Source organism: Oncorhynchus mykiss, chromosome 26, assembly GCF_057628025.1.
Source record: "Oncorhynchus mykiss isolate SJ-2025 chromosome 26, ASM5762802v1, whole genome shotgun sequence".
Classification (NCBI taxonomy): Eukaryota; Metazoa; Chordata; class Actinopteri; order Salmoniformes; family Salmonidae; genus Oncorhynchus; species Oncorhynchus mykiss.
This window is the reverse complement of record NC_143047.1, coordinates 49,063,566-49,084,358: the sequence shown is the minus strand read 5'-3', so window position 1 is coordinate 49,084,358 and position 20,793 is coordinate 49,063,566. Positions and strand designations below refer to the sequence as shown.

General features: G+C 41.1%; 1 protein-coding gene across 1 annotated transcript in view; it reads right to left on the bottom strand.

Annotated features, from left to right (window-relative positions):
* The window catches only part of abcc12 (ATP binding cassette subfamily C member 12), a 229,730-nt gene extending 210,527 nt beyond the window's left edge, over positions 1 to 19,203 (bottom strand). Inside the window, exon 1 of the mRNA XM_090223368.1 lies at positions 18,752 to 19,203. The gene's annotated coding sequence lies outside the window, so the exon portion shown is untranslated. The remainder of the gene's footprint in view (positions 1 to 18,751) is intronic.
* Positions 19,204 to 20,793: the final 1,590 nt, after the last annotated feature.

Here is a 20,793-nt window from a genome sequence, read left to right as displayed (position 1 = left end):
TACTGCAGAGAAACCCACTACTAAAGGACACCAATAAGAAGAGGAGACTGAGTGAATCAGGCCTTCATGGTTGAATTACTGCAGAGAAACCCACTACTAAAGGACACCATTAAGAAGAGGAGACTGAGTGAATCAGGCCTTCATGGTTGAATTACTGCAGAGAAACCCACTACTAAAGGACACCATTAAGAAGAGGAGACTGAGTGAATCAGGCCTTCATGGTTGAATTACTGCAGAGAAACCCACTACTAAAGGACACCATTAAGAAGAGGAGACTGAGTGAATCAGGCCTTCATGGTTGAATTACTGCAGAGAAACCCACTACTAAAGGACACCAATAAGAAGAGGAGACTGTGTGAATCAGGCCTTCATGGTTGAATTACTACAGAGAAACCCACTACTAAAGGACACCATTAAGAACAGGAGACTGTGTGAATCAGGCCTTCATGGTTGAATTACTACAGAGAAACCCACTACTAAAGGACACCATTAAGAAGAGGAGACTGTGTGAATCAGGCCTTCATGGTTGAATTACTGCAGAGAAACCCACTACTAAAGGACACCATTAAGAAGAGGAGACTGTGTGAATCAGGCCTTCATGGTTGAATTACTACAGAGAAATCCACTACTAAAGGACACCAATAAGAAGAGGAGACTGAGTGAATCAGGCCTTCATGGTTGAATTACTGCAGAGAAACCCACTACTAAAGGACACCATTAAGAAGAGGAGACTGTGTGAATCAGGCCTTCATGGTTGAATTACTGCAGAGAAACCCACTACTAAAGGACACCATTAAGAAGAGGAGACTGAGTGAATCAGGCCTCCATGGTTGAATTACTGCAGAGAAACCCACTACTAAAGGACACCATTAAGAAGAGGAGACTGAGTGAATCAGGCCTTCATGGTTGAATTACTGCAGAGAAACCCACTACTAAAGGACACCATTAAGAAGAGGAGACTGAGTGAATCAGGCCTTCATGGTTGAATTACTGCAGAGAAACCCACTACTAAAGGACACCAATAAGAAGAGGAGACTGTGTGAATCAGGCCTTCATGGTTGAATTACTGCAGAGAAACCCACTACTAAAGGACACCAATAAGAAGAGGAGACTGAGTGAATCAGGCCTTCATGGTTGAATTACTGCAGAGAAACCCACTACTAAAGGACACCAATAAGAAGAGGAGATTGTGTGAATCAGGTCTTCATGGTTGAATTACTACAGAGAAACCCACTACTAAAGGACACCATTAAGAAGAGGAGACTGTGTGAATCAGGCCTTCATGGTTGAATTACTACAGAGAAACCCACTACTAAAGGACACCATTAAGAAGAGGAGACTGTGTGAATCAGGCCTTCATGGTTGAATTACTGCAGAGAAACCCACTACTAAAGGACACCAATAAGAAGAGGAGACTGAGTGAATCAGGCCTTCATGGTTGAATTACTGCAGAGAAACCCACTACTAAAGGACACCATTAAGAAGAGGAGACTGAGTGAATCAGGCCTTCATGGTTGAATTACTGCAGAGAAACCCACTACTAAAGGACACCATTAAGAAGAGGAGACTGAGTGAATCAGGCCTTCATGGTTGAATTACTGCAGAGAAACCCACTACTAAAGGACACCATTAAGAAGAGGAGACTGAGTGAATCAGGCCTTCATGGTTGAATTACTGCAGAGAAACCCACTACTAAAGGACACCAATAAGAAGAGGAGACTGTGTGAATCAGGCCTTCATGGTTGAATTACTACAGAGAAACCCACTACTAAAGGACACCATTAAGAACAGGAGACTGTGTGAATCAGGCCTTCATGGTTGAATTACTGCAGAGAAACCCACTACTAAAGGACACCATTAAGAAGAGGAGACTGTGTGAATCAGGCCTTCATGGTTGAATTACTGCAGAGAAACCCACTACTAAAGGACACCAATAAGAAGAGGAGACTGAGTGAATCAGGCCTTCATGGTTGAATTACTGCAGAGAAACCCACTACTAAAGGACACCATTAAGAAGAGGAGACTGAGTGAATCAGGCCTTCATGGTTGAATTACTGCAGAGAAACCCACTACTAAAGGACACCATTAAGAAGAGGAGACTGAGTGAATCAGGCCTTCATGGTTGAATTACTACAGAGAAACCCACTACTAAAGGACACCAATAAGAAGAGGAGACTGAGTGAATCAGGCCTTCATGGTTGAATTACTGCAGAGAAACCCACTACTAAAGGACACCAATAAGAAGAGGAGACTGAGTGAATCAGGCCTTCATGGTTGAATTACTGCAGAGAAACCCACTACTAAAGGACACCAATAAGAAGAGGAGACTGAGTGAATCAGGCCTTCATGGTTGAATTACTGCAGAGAAACCCACTACTAAAGGACACCATTAAGAAGAGGAGACTGAGTGAATCAGGCCTTCATGGTTGAATTACTGCAGAGAAACCCACTACTAAAGGACACCAATAAGAAGAGGAGACTGAGTGAATCAGGCCTTCATGGTTGAATTACTGCAGAGAAACACACTACTAAAGGACACCATTAAGAAGAGGAGACTGTGTGAATCAGGCCTTCATGGTTGAATTACTACAGAGAAACCCACTACTAAAGGACACCATTAAGAAGAGGAGACTGAGTGAATCAGGCCTTCATGGTTGAATTACTGCAGAGAAACACACTACTAAAGGACACCATTAAGAAGAGGAGACTGAGTGAATCAGGCCTTCATGGTTGAATTACTGCAGAGAAACACACTACTAAAGGACACCATTAAGAAGAGGAGACTGAGTGAATCAGGCCTTCATGGTTGAATTACTACAGAGAAACCCACTACTAAAGGACACCATTAAGAAGAGGAGACTGAGTGAATCAGGCCTTCATGGTTGAATTACTGCAGAGAAACACACTACTAAAGGACACCATTAAGAAGAGGAGACTGAGTGAATCAGGCCTTCATGGTTGAATTACTGCAGAGAAACACACTACTGAAGGACACCAATAAGAAGAGGAGACTGTGTGAATCAGGCCTTCATGGTTGAATTACTGCAGAGAAACCCACTACTAAAGGACACCAATAAGAAGAGGAGACTGTGTGAATCAGGCCTTCATGGTTGAATTACTGCAGAGAAACCCACTACTAAAGGACACCATTAAGAAGAGGAGACTGAGTGAATCAGGCCTTCGTGGTTGAATTACTGCAGAGAAACACACTACTGAAGGACACCAATAAGAAGAGGAGACTGTGTGAATCAGGCCTTCATGGTTGAATTACTGCAGAGAAACACACTACTAAAGGACACCAATAAGAAGAGGAGACTGTGTGAATCAGGCCTTCATGGTTGAATTACTGCAGAGAAACCCACTACTAAAGGACACCATTAAGAAGAGGAGACTGAGTGAATCAGGCCTTCATGGTTGAATTACTACAGAGAAACCCACTACTAAAGGACACCATTAAGAAGAGGAGACTGTGTTAATCAGGCCTTCATGGTTGAATTACTACAGAGAAACCCACTACTAAAGGACACCATTAAGAAGAGGAGACTGAGTGAATCAGGCCTTCATGGTTGAATTACTGCAGAGAAACACACTACTAAAGGACACCATTAAGAAGAGGAGACTGTGTGAATCAGGCCTTCATGGTTGAATTACTGCAGAGAAACCCACTACTAAAGGACACCATTAAGAAGAGGAGACTGTGTGAATCAGGCCTTCATGGTTGAATTACTACAGAGAAACCCACTACTAAAGGACACCATTAAGAAGAGGAGACTGTGTGAATCAGGCCTTCATGGTTGAATTACTGCAGAGAAACCCACTACTAAAGGACACCATTAAGAAGAGGAGACTGTGTGAATCAGGCCTTCATGGTTGAATTACTGCAGAGAAACCCACTACTAAAGGACACCATTAAGAAGAGGAGACTGAGTGAATCAGGCCTTCATGGTTGAATTACTGCAGAGAAACCCACTACTAAAGGACACCATAAGAAGAGGAGACTGTGTGAATCAGGCCTTCATGGTTGAATTACTACAGAGAAACCCACTACTAAAGGACACCAATAAGAAGAGGAGACTGAGTGAATCAGGCCTTCATGGTTGAATTACTACAGAGAAACCCACTACTAAAGGACACCATTAAGAAGAGGAGACTGAGTGAATCAGGCCTTCATGGTTGAATTACTACAGAGAAACCCACTACTAAAGGACACCATTAAGAAGAGGAGACTGTGTGAATCAGGCCTTCATGGTTGAATTACTACAGAGAAACCCACTACTAAAGGACACCATTAAGAAGAGGAGACTGTGTGAATCAGGCCTTCATGGTTGAATTACTACAGAGAAACCCACTACTAAAGGACACCATTAAGAAGAGGAGACTGAGTGAATCAGGCCTTCATGGTTGAATTACTGCAGAGAAACACACTACTAAAGGACACCATTAAGAAGAGGAGACTGAGTGAATCAGGCCTTCATGGTTGAATTACTGCAGAGAAACACACTACTAAAGGACACCATTAAGAAGAGGAGACTGAGTGAATCAGGCCTTCATGGTTGAATTACTACAGAGAAACCCACTACTAAAGGACACCATTAAGAAGAGGAGACTGAGTGAATCAGGCCTTCATGGTTGAATTACTGCAGAGAAACACACTACTAAAGGACACCATTAAGAAGAGGAGACTGAGTGAATCAGGCCTTCATGGTTGAATTACTGCAGAGAAACACACTACTGAAGGACACCAATAAGAAGAGGAGACTGTGTGAATCAGGCCTTCATGGTTGAATTACTGCAGAGAAACCCACTACTAAAGGACACCAATAAGAAGAGGAGACTGTGTGAATCAGGCCTTCATGGTTGAATTACTGCAGAGAAACCCACTACTAAAGGACACCATTAAGAAGAGGAGACTGAGTGAATCAGGCCTTCGTGGTTGAATTACTGCAGAGAAACACACTACTGAAGGACACCAATAAGAAGAGGAGACTGTGTGAATCAGGCCTTCATGGTTGAATTACTGCAGAGAAACACACTACTAAAGGACACCAATAAGAAGAGGAGACTGTGTGAATCAGGCCTTCATGGTTGAATTACTGCAGAGAAACCCACTACTAAAGGACACCATTAAGAAGAGGAGACTGAGTGAATCAGGCCTTCATGGTTGAATTACTACAGAGAAACCCACTACTAAAGGACACCATTAAGAAGAGGAGACTGAGTGAATCAGGCCTTCATGGTTGAATTACTGCAGAGAAACACACTACTAAAGGACACCATTAAGAAGAGGAGACTGTGTGAATCAGGCCTTCATGGTTGAATTACTGCAGAGAAACCCACTACTAAAGGACACCATTAAGAAGAGGAGACTGTGTGAATCAGGCCTTCATGGTTGAATTACTACAGAGAAACCCACTACTAAAGGACACCATTAAGAAGAGGAGACTGTGTGAATCAGGCCTTCATGGTTGAATTACTGCAGAGAAACCCACTACTAAAGGACACCATTAAGAAGAGGAGACTGTGTGAATCAGGCCTTCATGGTTGAATTACTGCAGAGAAACCCACTACTAAAGGACACCATTAAGAAGAGGAGACTGAGTGAATCAGGCCTTCATGGTTGAATTACTGCAGAGAAACCCACTACTAAAGGACACCATAAGAAGAGGAGACTGTGTGAATCAGGCCTTCATGGTTGAATTACTACAGAGAAACCCACTACTAAAGGACACCAATAAGAAGAGGAGACTGAGTGAATCAGGCCTTCATGGTTGAATTACTACAGAGAAACCCACTACTAAAGGACACCATTAAGAAGAGGAGACTGAGTGAATCAGGCCTTCATGGTTGAATTACTACAGAGAAACCCACTACTAAAGGACACCATTAAGAAGAGGAGACTGTGTGAATCAGGCCTTCATGGTTGAATTACTACAGAGAAACCCACTACTAAAGGACACCATTAAGAAGAGGAGACTGTGTGAATCAGGCCTTCATGGTTGAATTACTACAGAGAAACCCACTACTAAAGGACACCAATAAGAAGAGGAGACTATGTGAATCAGGCCTTCATGGTTGAATTACTGCAGAGAAACCCACTACTAAAGGACACCATTAAGAAGAGGAGACTGAGTGAATCAGGCCTTCATGGTTGAATTACTGCAGAGAAACCCACTACTAAAGAACACCAATAAGAAGAGGAGACTGTGTGAATCAGGCCTTCATGGTTGAATTACTGCAGAGAAACCACTACTAAAGGACACCATTAGGAAGAGGAGACTGAGTGAATCAGGCCTTCATGGTTGAATTACTGCAGAGAAACCCACTACTAAAGGACACCATTAAGAAGAGGAGACTGAGTGAATCAGGCCTTCATGGTTGAATTACTGCAGAGAAACCCACTACTAAAGGACACCATTAAGAAGAGGAGACTGAGTGAATCAGGCCTTCATGGTTGAATTACTGCAGAGAAACCCACTACTAAAGGACACCAATAAGAAGAGGAGACTGTGTGAATCAGGCCTTCATGGTTGAATTACTGCAGAGAAACCCACTACTAAAGGACACCATTAAGAAGAGGAGACTGTGTGAATCAGGCCTTCATGGTTGAATTACTGCAGAGAAACCCACTACTAAAGGACACCATTAAGAAGAGGAGACTGTGTGAATCAGGCCTTCATGGTTGAATTACTACAGAGAAACCCACTACTAAAGGACACCAATAAGAAGAGGAGACTGTGTGAATCAGGCCTTCATGGTTGAATTACTGCAGAGAAACCCACTACTAAAGGACACCATTAAGAAGAGGAGACTGTGTGAATCAGGCCTTCATGGTTGAATTACTGCAGAGAAACCCACTACTAAAGGACACCATTAAGAAGAGGAGACTGTGTGAATCAGGCCTTCATGGTTGAATTACTGCAGAGAAACCCACTACTAAAGGACACCATTAAGAAGAGGAGACTGAGTGAATCAGGCCTTCATGGTTGAATTACTGCAGAGAAACCCACTACTAAAGGACACCATTAAGAAGAGGAGACTGAGTGAATCAGGCCTTCATGGTTGAATTACTACAGAGAAACCCACTACTAAAGGACACCAATAAGAAGAAGAGACTGTGTGAATCAGGCCTTCATGGTTGAATTACTGCAGAGAAACCCACTACTAAAGGACACCATTAAGAAGAGGAGACTGTGTGAATCAGGCCTTCATGGTTGAATTACTGCAGAGAAACCCACTACTAAAGGACACCATTAAGAAGAGGAGACTGTGTGAATCAGGCCTTCATGGTTGAATTACTACAGAGAAACCCACTACTAAAGGACACCATTAAGAAGAGGAGACTGTGTGAATCAGGCCTTCATGGTTGAATTACTGCAGAGAAACCCACTACTAAAGGACACCATTAAGAAGAGGAGACTGTGTGAATCAGGCCTTCATGGTTGAATTACTGCAGAGAAACCCACTACTAAAGGACACCATTAAGAAGAGGAGACTGAGTGAATCAGGCCTTCATGGTTGAATTACTGCAGAGAAACCCACTACTAAAGGACACCATAAGAAGAGGAGACTGTGTGAATCAGGCCTTCATGGTTGAATTACTACAGAGAAACCCACTACTAAAGGACACCAATAAGAAGAGGAGACTGAGTGAATCAGGCCTTCATGGTTGAATTACTACAGAGAAACCCACTACTAAAGGACACCATTAAGAAGAGGAGACTGAGTGAATCAGGCCTTCATGGTTGAATTACTACAGAGAAACCCACTACTAAAGGACACCATTAAGAAGAGGAGACTGTGTGAATCAGGCCTTCATGGTTGAATTACTACAGAGAAACCCACTACTAAAGGACACCATTAAGAAGAGGAGACTGTGTGAATCAGGCCTTCATGGTTGAATTACTACAGAGAAACCCACTACTAAAGGACACCAATAAGAAGAGGAGACTATGTGAATCAGGCCTTCATGGTTGAATTACTGCAGAGAAACCCACTACTAAAGGACACCATTAAGAAGAGGAGACTGAGTGAATCAGGCCTTCATGGTTGAATTACTGCAGAGAAACCCACTACTAAAGAACACCAATAAGAAGAGGAGACTGTGTGAATCAGGCCTTCATGGTTGAATTACTGCAGAGAAACCACTACTAAAGGACACCATTAGGAAGAGGAGACTGAGTGAATCAGGCCTTCATGGTTGAATTACTGCAGAGAAACCCACTACTAAAGGACACCATTAAGAAGAGGAGACTGAGTGAATCAGGCCTTCATGGTTGAATTACTGCAGAGAAACCCACTACTAAAGGACACCATTAAGAAGAGGAGACTGAGTGAATCAGGCCTTCATGGTTGAATTACTGCAGAGAAACCCACTACTAAAGGACACCAATAAGAAGAGGAGACTGTGTGAATCAGGCCTTCATGGTTGAATTACTGCAGAGAAACCCACTACTAAAGGACACCATTAAGAAGAGGAGACTGTGTGAATCAGGCCTTCATGGTTGAATTACTGCAGAGAAACCCACTACTAAAGGACACCATTAAGAAGAGGAGACTGTGTGAATCAGGCCTTCATGGTTGAATTACTGCAGAGAAACCCACTACTAAAGGACACCATTAAGAAGAGGAGACTGTTTGAATCAGGCCTTCATGGTTGAATTACTGCAGAGAAACCCACTACTAAAGGACACCAATAAGAAGAGGAGACTGTGTGAATCAGGCCTTCATGGTTGAATTACTACAGAGAAACCCACTACTAAAGGACACCATTAAGAAGAGGAGACTGTGTGAATCAGGCCTTCATGGTTGAATTACTGCAGAGAAACCCACTACTAAAGGACACCATTAAGAAGAGGAGACTGTGTGAATCAGGCCTTCATGGTTGAATTACTGCAGAGAAACCCACTACTAAAGGACACCATTAAGAAGAGGAGACTGAGTGAATCAGGCCTTCATGGTTGAATTACTGCAGAGAAACCCACTACTAAAGGACACCATTAAGAAGAGGAGACTGAGTGAATCAGGCCTTCATGGTTGAATTACTACAGAGAAACCCACTACTAAAGGACACCAATAAGAAGAAGAGACTGTGTGAATCAGGCCTTCATGGTTGAATTACTGCAGAGAAACCCACTACTAAAGGACACCATTAAGAAGAGGAGACTGTGTGAATCAGGCCTTCATGGTTGAATTACTGCAGAGAAACCCACTACTAAAGGACACCATTAAGAAGAGGAGACTGAGTGAATCAGGCCTTCATGGTTGAATTACTGCAGAGAAACCCACTACTAAAGGACACCATTAAGAAGAGGAGACTCTGTGAATCAGGCCTTCATGGTTGAATTACTGCAGAGAAACCCACTACTAAAGGACACCATTAAGAAGAGGAGACTGTGTGAATCAGGCCTTCATGGTTGAATTACTGCAGAGAAACCCACTACTAAAGGACACCATTAAGAAGAGGAGACTGAGTGAATCAGGCCTTCATGGTTGAATTACTGCAGAGAAACCCACTACTAAAGGACACCATTAAGAAGAGGAGACTGTGTGAATCAGGCCTTCATGGTTGAATTACTGCAGAGAAACCCACTACTAAAGGACACCATTAAGAAGAGGAGACTGTGTGAATCAGGCCTTCATGGTTGAATTACTGCAGAGAAACCCACTACTAAAGGACACCATTAAGAAGAGGAGACTGAGTGAATCAGGCCTTCATGGTTGAATTACTGCAGAGAAACCCACTACTAAAGGACACCATTAAGAAGAGGAGACTGTGTGAATCAGGCCTTCATGGTTGAATTACTGCAGAGAAACCCACTACTAAAGGACACCATTAAGAAGAGGAGACTGTGTGAATCAGGCCTTCATGGTTGAATTACTGCAGAGAAACCCACTACTAAAGGACACCATTAAGAAGAGGAGACTGAGTGAATCAGGCCTTCATGGTTGAATTACTGCAGAGAAACCCACTACTAAAGGACACCAATAAGAAGAGGAGACTGTGTGAATCAGGCCTTCATGGTTGAATTACTGCAGAGAAACCCACTACTAAAGGACACCATTAAGAAGAGGAGACTGAGTGAATCAGGCCTTCATGGTTGAATTACTGCAGAGAAACCCACTACTAAAGGACACCATTAAGAAGAGGAGACTGAGTGAATCAGGCCTTCATGGTTGAATTACTGCAGAGAAACCCACTACTAAAGGACACCATTAAGAAGAGGAGACTGAGTGAATCAGGCCTTCATGGTTGAATTACTGCAGAGAAACCCACTACTAAAGGACACCATTAAGAAGAGGAGACTGAGTGAATCAGGCCTTCATGGTTGAATTACTGCAGAGAAACCCACTACTAAAGGACACCAATAAGAAGAGGAGACTGTGTGAATCAGGCCTTCATGGTTGAATTACTGCAGAGAAACCCACTACTAAAGGACACCATTAAGAAGAGGAGACTGTGTGAATCAGGCCTTCATGGTTGAATTACTGCAGAGAAACCCACTACTAAAGGACACCATTAAGTAGAGGAGACTGTGTGAATCAGGCCTTCATGGTTGAATTACTACAGAGAAACCCACTACTAAAGGACACCAATAAGAAGAGGAGACTGTGTGAATCAGGCCTTCATGGTTGAATTACTGCAGAGAAACCCACTACTAAAGGACACCATTAAGAAGAGGAGACTGTGTGAATCAGGCCTTCATGGTTGAATTACTGCAGAGAAACCCACTACTAAAGGACACCAATAAGAAGAGGAGACTGTGTGAATCAGGCCTTCATGGTTGAATTACTACAGAGAAACCCACTACTAAAGGACACCATTAAGAAGAGGAGACTGTGTGAATCAGGCCTTCATGGTTGAATTACTGCAGAGAAACCCACTACTAAAGGACACCATTAAGAAGAGGAGACTGTGTGAATCAGGCCTTCATGGTTGAATTACTGCAGAGAAACCCACTACTAAAGGACACCATTAAGAAGAGGAGACTGAGTGAATCAGGCCTTCATGGTTGAATTACTGCAGAGAAACCCACTACTAAAGGACACCATTAAGAAGAGGAGACTGAGTGAATCAGGCCTTCATGGTTGAATTACTACAGAGAAACCCACTACTAAAGGACACCAATAAGAAGAAGAGACGTGAAGAAGAAACACGAGTAATGGACATTAGACTGGTGGAAATCTGTCCTTTGGTCTGATGAATCCAAATGTGAGATTTCTGGTTCCAACGACGTGTCTTTGTGAGATGCAGAGTAGGTGAACCAATGATCTCCGCATGTGTGGTTCCCACCGTGAAGCATGGAATTGGAGGTGGAGGTGTGATGGTGCTTTGCTGGTGACTCTGTCAGTGATTTATTTAGAAATCAAGGCACACTTAACCAGCATGGCTCCCACAGAATTCTGCAGCAATACGCCATCCCATCTGGTTTGCGCTTAATGGGACTACGATGTGTTTTCCAACAGGAAAATGACCCAACACACCTCCGGGCTGTGTAAGGACTATTTGACCAAGAAGGAGAGTGATGGAGTGCTGCATCAGATGACCTGGCCTCCATAATCACCAGACCTCAACCCAATTGATATGGTTTAGGATGAGTTAGAAAAGCAGCCAACTAGAGCTCAGCATATGTGGGAACTCCTTCAACACCGTTGAAAAAGCATTCCAGGTGAAGCTGGTTGAGAGAATACCAAGAGTGTGCAAAGCTGTCATCAAGGCAAAGGGTGGCTGCTTTGCAGAACACTTTTTTGGTTACTACATGATTCCATGTGTTTTATTTCATAGTTCTGATGTCTTCAATATTATTCTACAATGTAGAAAACAGTACAAATAAAGACAAATCCTTGAATGAGTAGGTTTGTCCAAACCTTTGACAGCTACTGTAGGTATGTACATTATGTAGCCTATTGAGACTTTTCAAGCAGTGAATAGTCATTATGTTGAATATCTATTGAATATGTGTCTATCTAACTACAGCATCCCAGATTGTGGTTAAAACCAACCCAAGCCAGCAACTGTAATTAGACAAACGTTGTTAGCCAAGGAACCTACGAAAAAGTAGCGGTCTCTTTGGCAAGTATTAGCTATACAATATCAGTTAATATGTATCCATTTCTCACGTTTTAACCAACCGATACAGGTACTGTAAAACAAGCTACCTGATTCACCCGATGTCTTCACAGTACATTGTCGTCCCTGTACATTAAGGTCGGCAACCTGGACTGTGCTGTCTTGTAATGCTGAGTGGACACATCCACATCAGTCTCAGAATGAGTCGGCCGTCATCCACTGTCACGGAGTAGAGGACCATTGACTACGAGATACAGTAGCAATGATGGCATTGATCTCAACCATATCATGTCTGGTTTGGGTAAGATAATGTAACGCAACCATATCATGTCTGGTTTGGGTAAGATAATGTAACAACCATATCATGTCTGGTTTGGGTAAGATAATGTAACACAACCATATCATGTCTGGTTTGGGTAAGATAATGTAACACAACCATATCATGTCTGGTTTGGGTAAGATAATGTAACACAACCATATCATGTCTGTTTTGGGTAAGATAATGTAACAACCATATCATGTCTGGTCTGGGTAAGATAATGTAACGCAACCATATCATGTCTGGTTTGGGTAAGATAATGTAACAACCATATCATGTCTGGTTTGGGTAAGATAATGTAACACAACCATATCATGTCTGGTATGGGTAAGATAATGTAACGCAACCATATCATGTCTGGTTTGGGTAAGATAATGTAACAACCATATCATGTCTGGTTTGGGTAAGATAATGTAACAACCATATCATGTCTGGTTTGGGTAAGATAATGTAACAACCATATCATGTCTGGTTTGGGTAAGATAATGTAACACAACCATATCATGTCTGGTTTGGGTAAGATAATGTAACACAACCATATCATGTCTGGTTTGGGTAAGATAATGTAACAACCATATCATGTCTGGTTTGGGTAAGATAATGTAACACAACCATATCATGTCTGGTTTGGGTAAGATAATGTAACACAACCATATCATGTCTGGTCTGGGTAAGATAATGTAACACAACCATATCATGTCTGGTTTGGGTAAGATAATGTAACAACCATATCATGTCTGGTTTGGGTAAGATAATGTAACACAACCATATCATGTCTGGTCTGGGTAAGATAATGTAACACAACCATATCATGTCTGGTTTGGGTAAGATAATGTAACAACCATATCATGTCTGGTTTGGGTAAGATAATGTAACACAACCATATCATGTCTGGTTTGGGTAAGATAATGTAACACAACCATATCATGTCTGGTTTGGGTAAGATAATGTAACAACCATATCATGTCTGGTTTGGGTAAGATAATGTAACACAACCATATCATGTCTGGTTTGGGTAAGATAATGTAACACAACCATATCATGTCTGGTTTGGGTAAGATAATGTAACACAACCATATCATGTCTGGTTTGGGTAAGATAATGTAACACAACCATATCATGTCTGGTTTGGGTAAGATAATGTAACACAACCATATCATGTCTGGTTTGGGTAAGATAATGTAACACAACCATATCATGTCTGGTTTGGGTAAGATAATGTAACACACCGTATCATGTCTGGTTTGGGTAAGATAATGTAACACAACCATATCATGTCTGGTTTGGGTAAGATAATGTAACAACCATATCATGTCTGGTTTGGGTAAGATAATGTAACAACCATATCATGTCTGGTTTGGGTAAGATAATGTAACACAACCATATCATGTCTGGTTTGGGTAAGATAATGTAACACAACCATATCATGTCTGGTTTGGGTAAGATAATGTAACACAACCATATCATGTCTGGTTTGGGTAAGATAATGTAACACAACCATATCATGTCTGGTTTGGGTAAGATAATGTAACACAACCATATCATGTCTGGTTTGGGTAAGATAATGTAACACAACCATATCATGTCTGGTTTGGGTAAGATAATGTAACACACCGTATCATGTCTGGTTTGGGTAAGATAATGTAACACAACCATATCATGTCTGGTTTGGGTAAGATAATGTAACACAACCATATCATGTCTGGTTTGGGGAAGATAATGTAACAACCATATCATGTCTGGTTTGGGTAAGATAATGTAACAACCATATCATGTCTGGGTTGGGTAAGATAATGTAACACAACCATATCATGTCTGGTTTGGGTAAGATAATGTAACACAACCGTATCATGTCTGGTTTGGGTAAGATAATGTAACACAACCATATCATGTCTGGTTTGGGTAAGATAATGTAACAACCATATCATGTCTGGTTTGGGTAAGATAATGTAACAACCATATCATGTCTGGTTTGGGTAAGATAATGTAACACAACCATATCATGTCTGGTTTGGGTAAGATAATGTAACACAACCATATCATGTCTGGTTTGGGTAAGATAATGTAACAACCATATCATGTCTGGTTTGGGTAAGATAATGTAACACAACCATATCATGTCTGGTTTGGGTAAGATAATGTAACAACCATATCATGTCTGGTTTGGGTAAGATAATGTAACAACCATATCATGTCTGGTTTGGGTAAGATAATGTAACAACCATATCATGTCTGGTTTGGGTAAGATAATGTAACACAACCATATCATGTCTGGTTTGGGTAAGATAATGTAACACAACCATATCATGTCTGGTTTGGGTAAGATAATGTAACAACCATATCATGTCTGGTTTGGGTAAGATAATGTAACACAACCATATCATGTCTGGTTTGGGTAAGATAATGTAACAACCATATCATGTCTGGTTTGGGTAAGATAATGTAACAACCATATCATGTCTGGTTTGGGTAAGATAATGTAACAACCATATCATGTCTGGTTTGGGTAAGATAATGTAACACAACCATATCATGTCTGGTTTGGGTAAGATAATGTAACACAACCATATCATGTCTGGTTTGGGTAAGATAATGTAACACAACCATATCATGTCTGGTTTGGGTAAGATAATGTAACACACCATATCATGTCTGGTTTGGGTAAGATAATGTAACACACCATATCATGTCTGGTTTGGGTAAGATAATGTAACACAACCATATCATGTCTGGTTTGGGTAAGATAATGTAACACACCGTATCATGTCTGGTTTGGGTAAGATAATGTAACACAACCATATCATGTCTGGTTTGGGTAAGATAATGTAACACACCATATCATGTCTGGTTTGGGTAAGATAATGTAACACAACCATATCATGTCTGGTTTGGGTAAGATAATGTAACGTAACGATATCATGTCTGGTTTGGGTAAGATAATGTAACAACCATATCATGTCTGGTTTGGGTAAGATAATGTAACAACCATATCATGTCTGGTTTGGGTAAGATAATGTAACACAACCATATCATGTCTGGTTTGGGTAAGATAATGTAACAACCATATCATGTCTGGTCTGGGTAAGATAATGTAACAACCATATCATGTCTGGTCTGGGTAAGATAATGTAACACAACCATATCATGTCTGGTTTGGGTAAGATAATGTAACACAACCGTATCATGTCTGGTTTGGGTAAGATAATGTAACACAACCATATCATGTCTGGTTTGGGTAAGATAATGTAACACACCGTATCATGTCTGGTTTGGGTAAGATAATGTAACACAACCATATCATGTCTGGTTTGGGTAAGATAATGTAACAACCATATCATGTCTGGTTTGGGTAAGATAATGTAAGGCAACCATATCATGTCTGGTTTGGGTAAGATAATGTAACAACCATATCATGTCTGGTTTGGGTAAGATAATGTAACACAACCATATCATGTCTGGTTTGGGTAAGATAATGTAACACAACCATATCATGTCTGGTCTGGGTAAGATAATGTAACACAACCGTATCATGTCTGGTTTGGGGAAGATAATGTAACACAACCATATCATGTCTGGTCTGGGTAAGATAATGTAACACAACCATATCATGTCTGGTCTGGGTAAGATAATGTAACACAACCATATCATGTCTGGTTTGGGGAAGATAATGTAACACAACCATATCATGTCTGGTTTGGGTAAGATAATGTAACACAACCATATCATGTCTGGTTTGGGTAAGATAATGTAACAACCATATCATGTCTGGTTTGGGTAAGATAATGTAACACAACCATATCATGTCTGGTTTGGGTAAGATAATGTAACACAACCATATCATGTCTGGTTTGGGTAAGATAATGTAACAACCATATCATGTCTGGTATGGGTAAGATAATGTAACACAACCATATCATGTCTGGTATGGGTAAGATAATGTAACAACCATATCATGTCTGGTATGGGGAAGATAATGTAACACAACCATATCATGTCTGGTTTGGGTAAGATAATGTAACAACCATATCATGTCTGGTTTGGGTAAGATAATGTAACACAACCATATCATGTCTGGTCTGGGTAAGATAATGTAACAACCATATCATGTCTGGTTTGGGTAAGATAATGTAACAACCATATCATGTCTGGTTTGGGTAAGATAATGTAACACAACCATATCATGTCTGGTTTGGGTAAGATAATGTAACAACCATATCATGTCTGGTTTGGGTAAGATAATGTAACACAACCATATCATGTCTGGTTTGGGTAAGATAATGTAACACAACCATATCATGTCTGGTTTGGGTAAGATAATGTAACACACCGTATCATGTCTGGTTTGGGTAAGATAATGTAACACAACCGTATCATGTCTGGTTTGGGTAAGATAATGTAACACAACCATATCATGTCTGGTTTGGGTAAGATAATGTAACACAACCGTATCATGTCTGGTTTGGGGAAGATAATGTAACAACCATATCATGTCTGGTTTGGGTAAGATAATGTAACACAACCATATCATGTCTGGTTTGGGTAAGATAATGTAACACAACCATATCATGTCTGGTTTGGGTAAGATAATGTAACACAACCGTATCATGTCTGGTTTGGGGAAGATAATGTAACACAACCATATCATGTCTGGTTTGGGTAAGATAATGTAACAACCATATCATGTCTGGTTTGGGTAAGATAATGTAACAACCATATCATGTCTGGTTTGGGTAAGATAATGTAACACAACCATATCATGTCTGGTTTGGGTAAGATAATGTAACACAACCGTATCATGTCTGGTTTGGGTAAGATAATGTAACACAACCGTATCATGTCTGGTTTGGGTAAGATAATGTAACACAACGTATCATGTCTGGTTTGGGTAAGATAATGTAACACAATACGAAAACGGTAATTTTTCTGTAATTTTTCTCAAATCCAATCATATTTTCCACGTTGATTCAACTTCATCACATAGATTGGTTTTGGTTGAAATGACGTTGAGATAACGTTGGTTCAACTTCATCACGTAGATTGGTTTTGGTTGAAATGACGTTGAAATAACGTTGGTTCGGGGGGAAGTAGACTAAGAGGAACAGTAACAAATATTGGATGTATTGATCAAATCAACAAGAAAGTCATTTTATGACATCCTGCTGTGGTACGGCCACTTTGCTGGACAATAGTTATTGCAATAAATGTTTTTTTGAATCTATAACCACCTTTGTCCACTTGGGGGCAGTGTTTATTGGCATATAACAGCATATAACGGTACAGAGCTGTACAGCTTTAGTGAGCTCATTTTCCTGTTTAGTTCTGCGCTAATCTTTTCACTTTAGTGTTTTGGTAGTACGTCCTAGATAGTAGTACGTCCTGAAACACTAAACAACAGGACCAGAATATGTTCTGTCTGTATAGATAGTAGTACGTCCTGAAACACTAAACAACAGGACCAGAATATGTTCTGTCTGTATAGATAGTAGAACGTCCTGTAACACTAAACAACAGGACCAGAATATGTTCTGTCTGTATAGATAGTAGAACGTCCTGTAACACTAAACAACAGGACCAGAATATGTTCTGTCTGTATAGATAGTAGAACGTCCTGTAACACTAAACAACAGGACCAGAATATGTTCTGTCTGCTGTCTGTATAGATAGTAGGACGTCCTGAAACACTAAACAACAGGACCAGAATATGTTCTGTCTGTATAGATAGTAGTACGTCCTGTAACACTAAACAACAGGACCAGAATATGTTCTGTCTGTATAGATAGTAGCACGTCCTGAAACACTAAACAACAGGACCAGAATATGTTCTGTCTGTATAGATAGTAGCACGTCCTGAAACACTAAACAACAGGACCAGAATATGTTCTGTCTGTATAGATAGTAGCACGTCCTGAAACACTAAACAACAGGACCAGAATATGTTCTGTCTGTATAGATAGTAGCACGTCCTGAAACACTAAACAACAGGACCAGAATATGTTCTGTCTGTATAGATAGTAGTACGTCCTGAAACACTAAACAACAGGACCAGAATATGTTCTGTCTGTATAGATAGTAGGACGTTCTGAAACACTAAACAACAGGACCAGAATATGTTCTGTCTGTATAGATAGTAGGACGTCCTGAAACACTAAACAACAGGACCAGAATATTTGCATTACACATAAAGAGCTACAACTCTATGGTTCTATAAAGAGCCATTAATTCCTTTGAAAAATGTCACGATGCTCTATGCTTCCTGTAGATGTTTACTGTTTTCAAGTTCCCCTAAAACACTGACAAAAACATTTACCGCTGTACATATGCAAACTGACAAGATGTAAATACTGGAAGGAAATTCATGACATTACTCCAAACGTGTCCCTTGAGAAGCAGCTCGAGCTCCGTACAATCCGATAGATCCCTCTGAAGAGTTGTTCTCTCTGTCTCTCTCTGTGTCTCTCTGTCTCTCTCTCTCTATCTCTCTCTCTGTGTCTCTCTGTCTCTCTCTCTCTATCTCTCTCTCTGTCTCTCTCTCTCTCTCTCTGTCTGTCTCTCTCTCTCTCTGTCTCTCTCTCTGTTTCTCTCTCTGTTTCTCTCTCTCTCTATCTCTCTCTCTGTCTCTCTCTCTCTCTCTCTGTCTCTCTCTCTCTGTCTCTCTCTCTCTCTCTCTCTGTCTCTCTCTGTCTGTCTCTCTCTCTCTCTCTCTCATATATTCCCTTCAGGGATTGTTTCTTTTTTGTTGTCTTTTTAAACAGAACAATATCAGAGTAAATCTCTAACCAGTAGCAGGACACTTCCTTCTGTAATATTAAATCTCTGTCGTGCTGATTATAGAGGGAAAACAGAGACACTCTGGACTGTACCCTCACCAAGGTCAACTTCCTGTCTTAAGTGTGTGTCACGCCCTGACCGTAGATTGGTCAGGATGTGATGTGGGTGGGCATTTTATGGTTGTATGTCTAGGTTGTGTATTTCTATGTGTTTGGCCGGGTATGGTTCTCAATCAGGGACAGCTGTATTCCGTTGTCTCTGATTGGGAATCATACTTAGGCAGCCTGTTTTCCCACTGTTAGTTGTGGTTATTTTCTGGTTAGTGTTTGTTGCACCTGTCAGAAGTGTTCAGTCAGAATAAATAATATGAACACGTACTACACTGCCCCTTGGTCTTCTAATGAATGCCGTTACAGTGTGACTCAAATGGCACCCTATTCCCTATATAGTACACTACTATAGACCAGAGCCCTATTCCCTATATAGTACACTACTATAGACCAGAGCCCTATTCCCTATATAGTGCACTACTATAGACCAGAGCCCTATTCCCTATATAGTGATACTACTATAGACCAGAGCCCTATTCCCTATATAGTGGTACTACTTTAGACCAGAGCCCTATTCCCTATATAGTGGTACTACTATATACCAGAGCCCTATTCCCTATATAGTGGTACTACTATAGACCAGAGCACTATTCCCTATATAGTGCACTTCTATAGACCAGAGCCCTATTCCCTATATAGTACACTACTATAGACCAGAGCCCTATTCCCTATATAGTACATTACTATAGACCAGAGCCCTATTCCCTATATAGTACACTACTATAGACCAGAGCCCTATTCCCTACATAGTGGTACTACTATAGACCAGAGACCTATTCCCTATATAGTGGTACACTATAGACCAGAGCCCTATAACCTATATGGTGCACTACTTAAGACCAGAGCCCTATTCCCTATATAGTGGTACTACTATAGACCAGAGTCCTATTCCCTATATAGTGGTACTACTATAGACCAGAGCCCTATTCCCTATATAGTGGTACTACTATAGACCAGAGCCCTATTCCGTATATAGTGGTACTACTATAGACCAGAGCCATATTCCCTATATAGTGGTACTACTATAGACCAGAGCCCTATTCCCTATATAGTGTACTGTTGAATCAGAACCTTAGCAATCGGCATTAAGTTCATATTGGGGGAGGGGGGGCTTCTGAACCTTAGCAATCAGCATTAAGTTCATATTGGGGGGGCGGGGGGGCATCTGAACCTTAGCAATCAGCATTAAGTTCATATGGGGGTGGGGGGGGCATCTGAACCTTAGCAATCAGCATTAAGTTCATATGGGGGGGCATCTGTACTGTTGAGTCAGAACCTTAACAATCAGCATTAAGTTCATATTGGGGGGGGGGGGGGGGCATCTGTACTGTTGAGTCAGAACCTTAGCAATCAGCATTAAGTGCATATGGGGGGGGGGGGGGGGTATCTGTACTGTTGAGTCAGAACCTTAACAATCAGCATTAAGTTCATATTGGGGGGGGGGGGGGCATCTGTACTGTTGAGTCAGAACCTTAACAATTAGCATTAAGTTCATATTGGGGGGGGGGGGGGGGCATCTGTACTGTTGA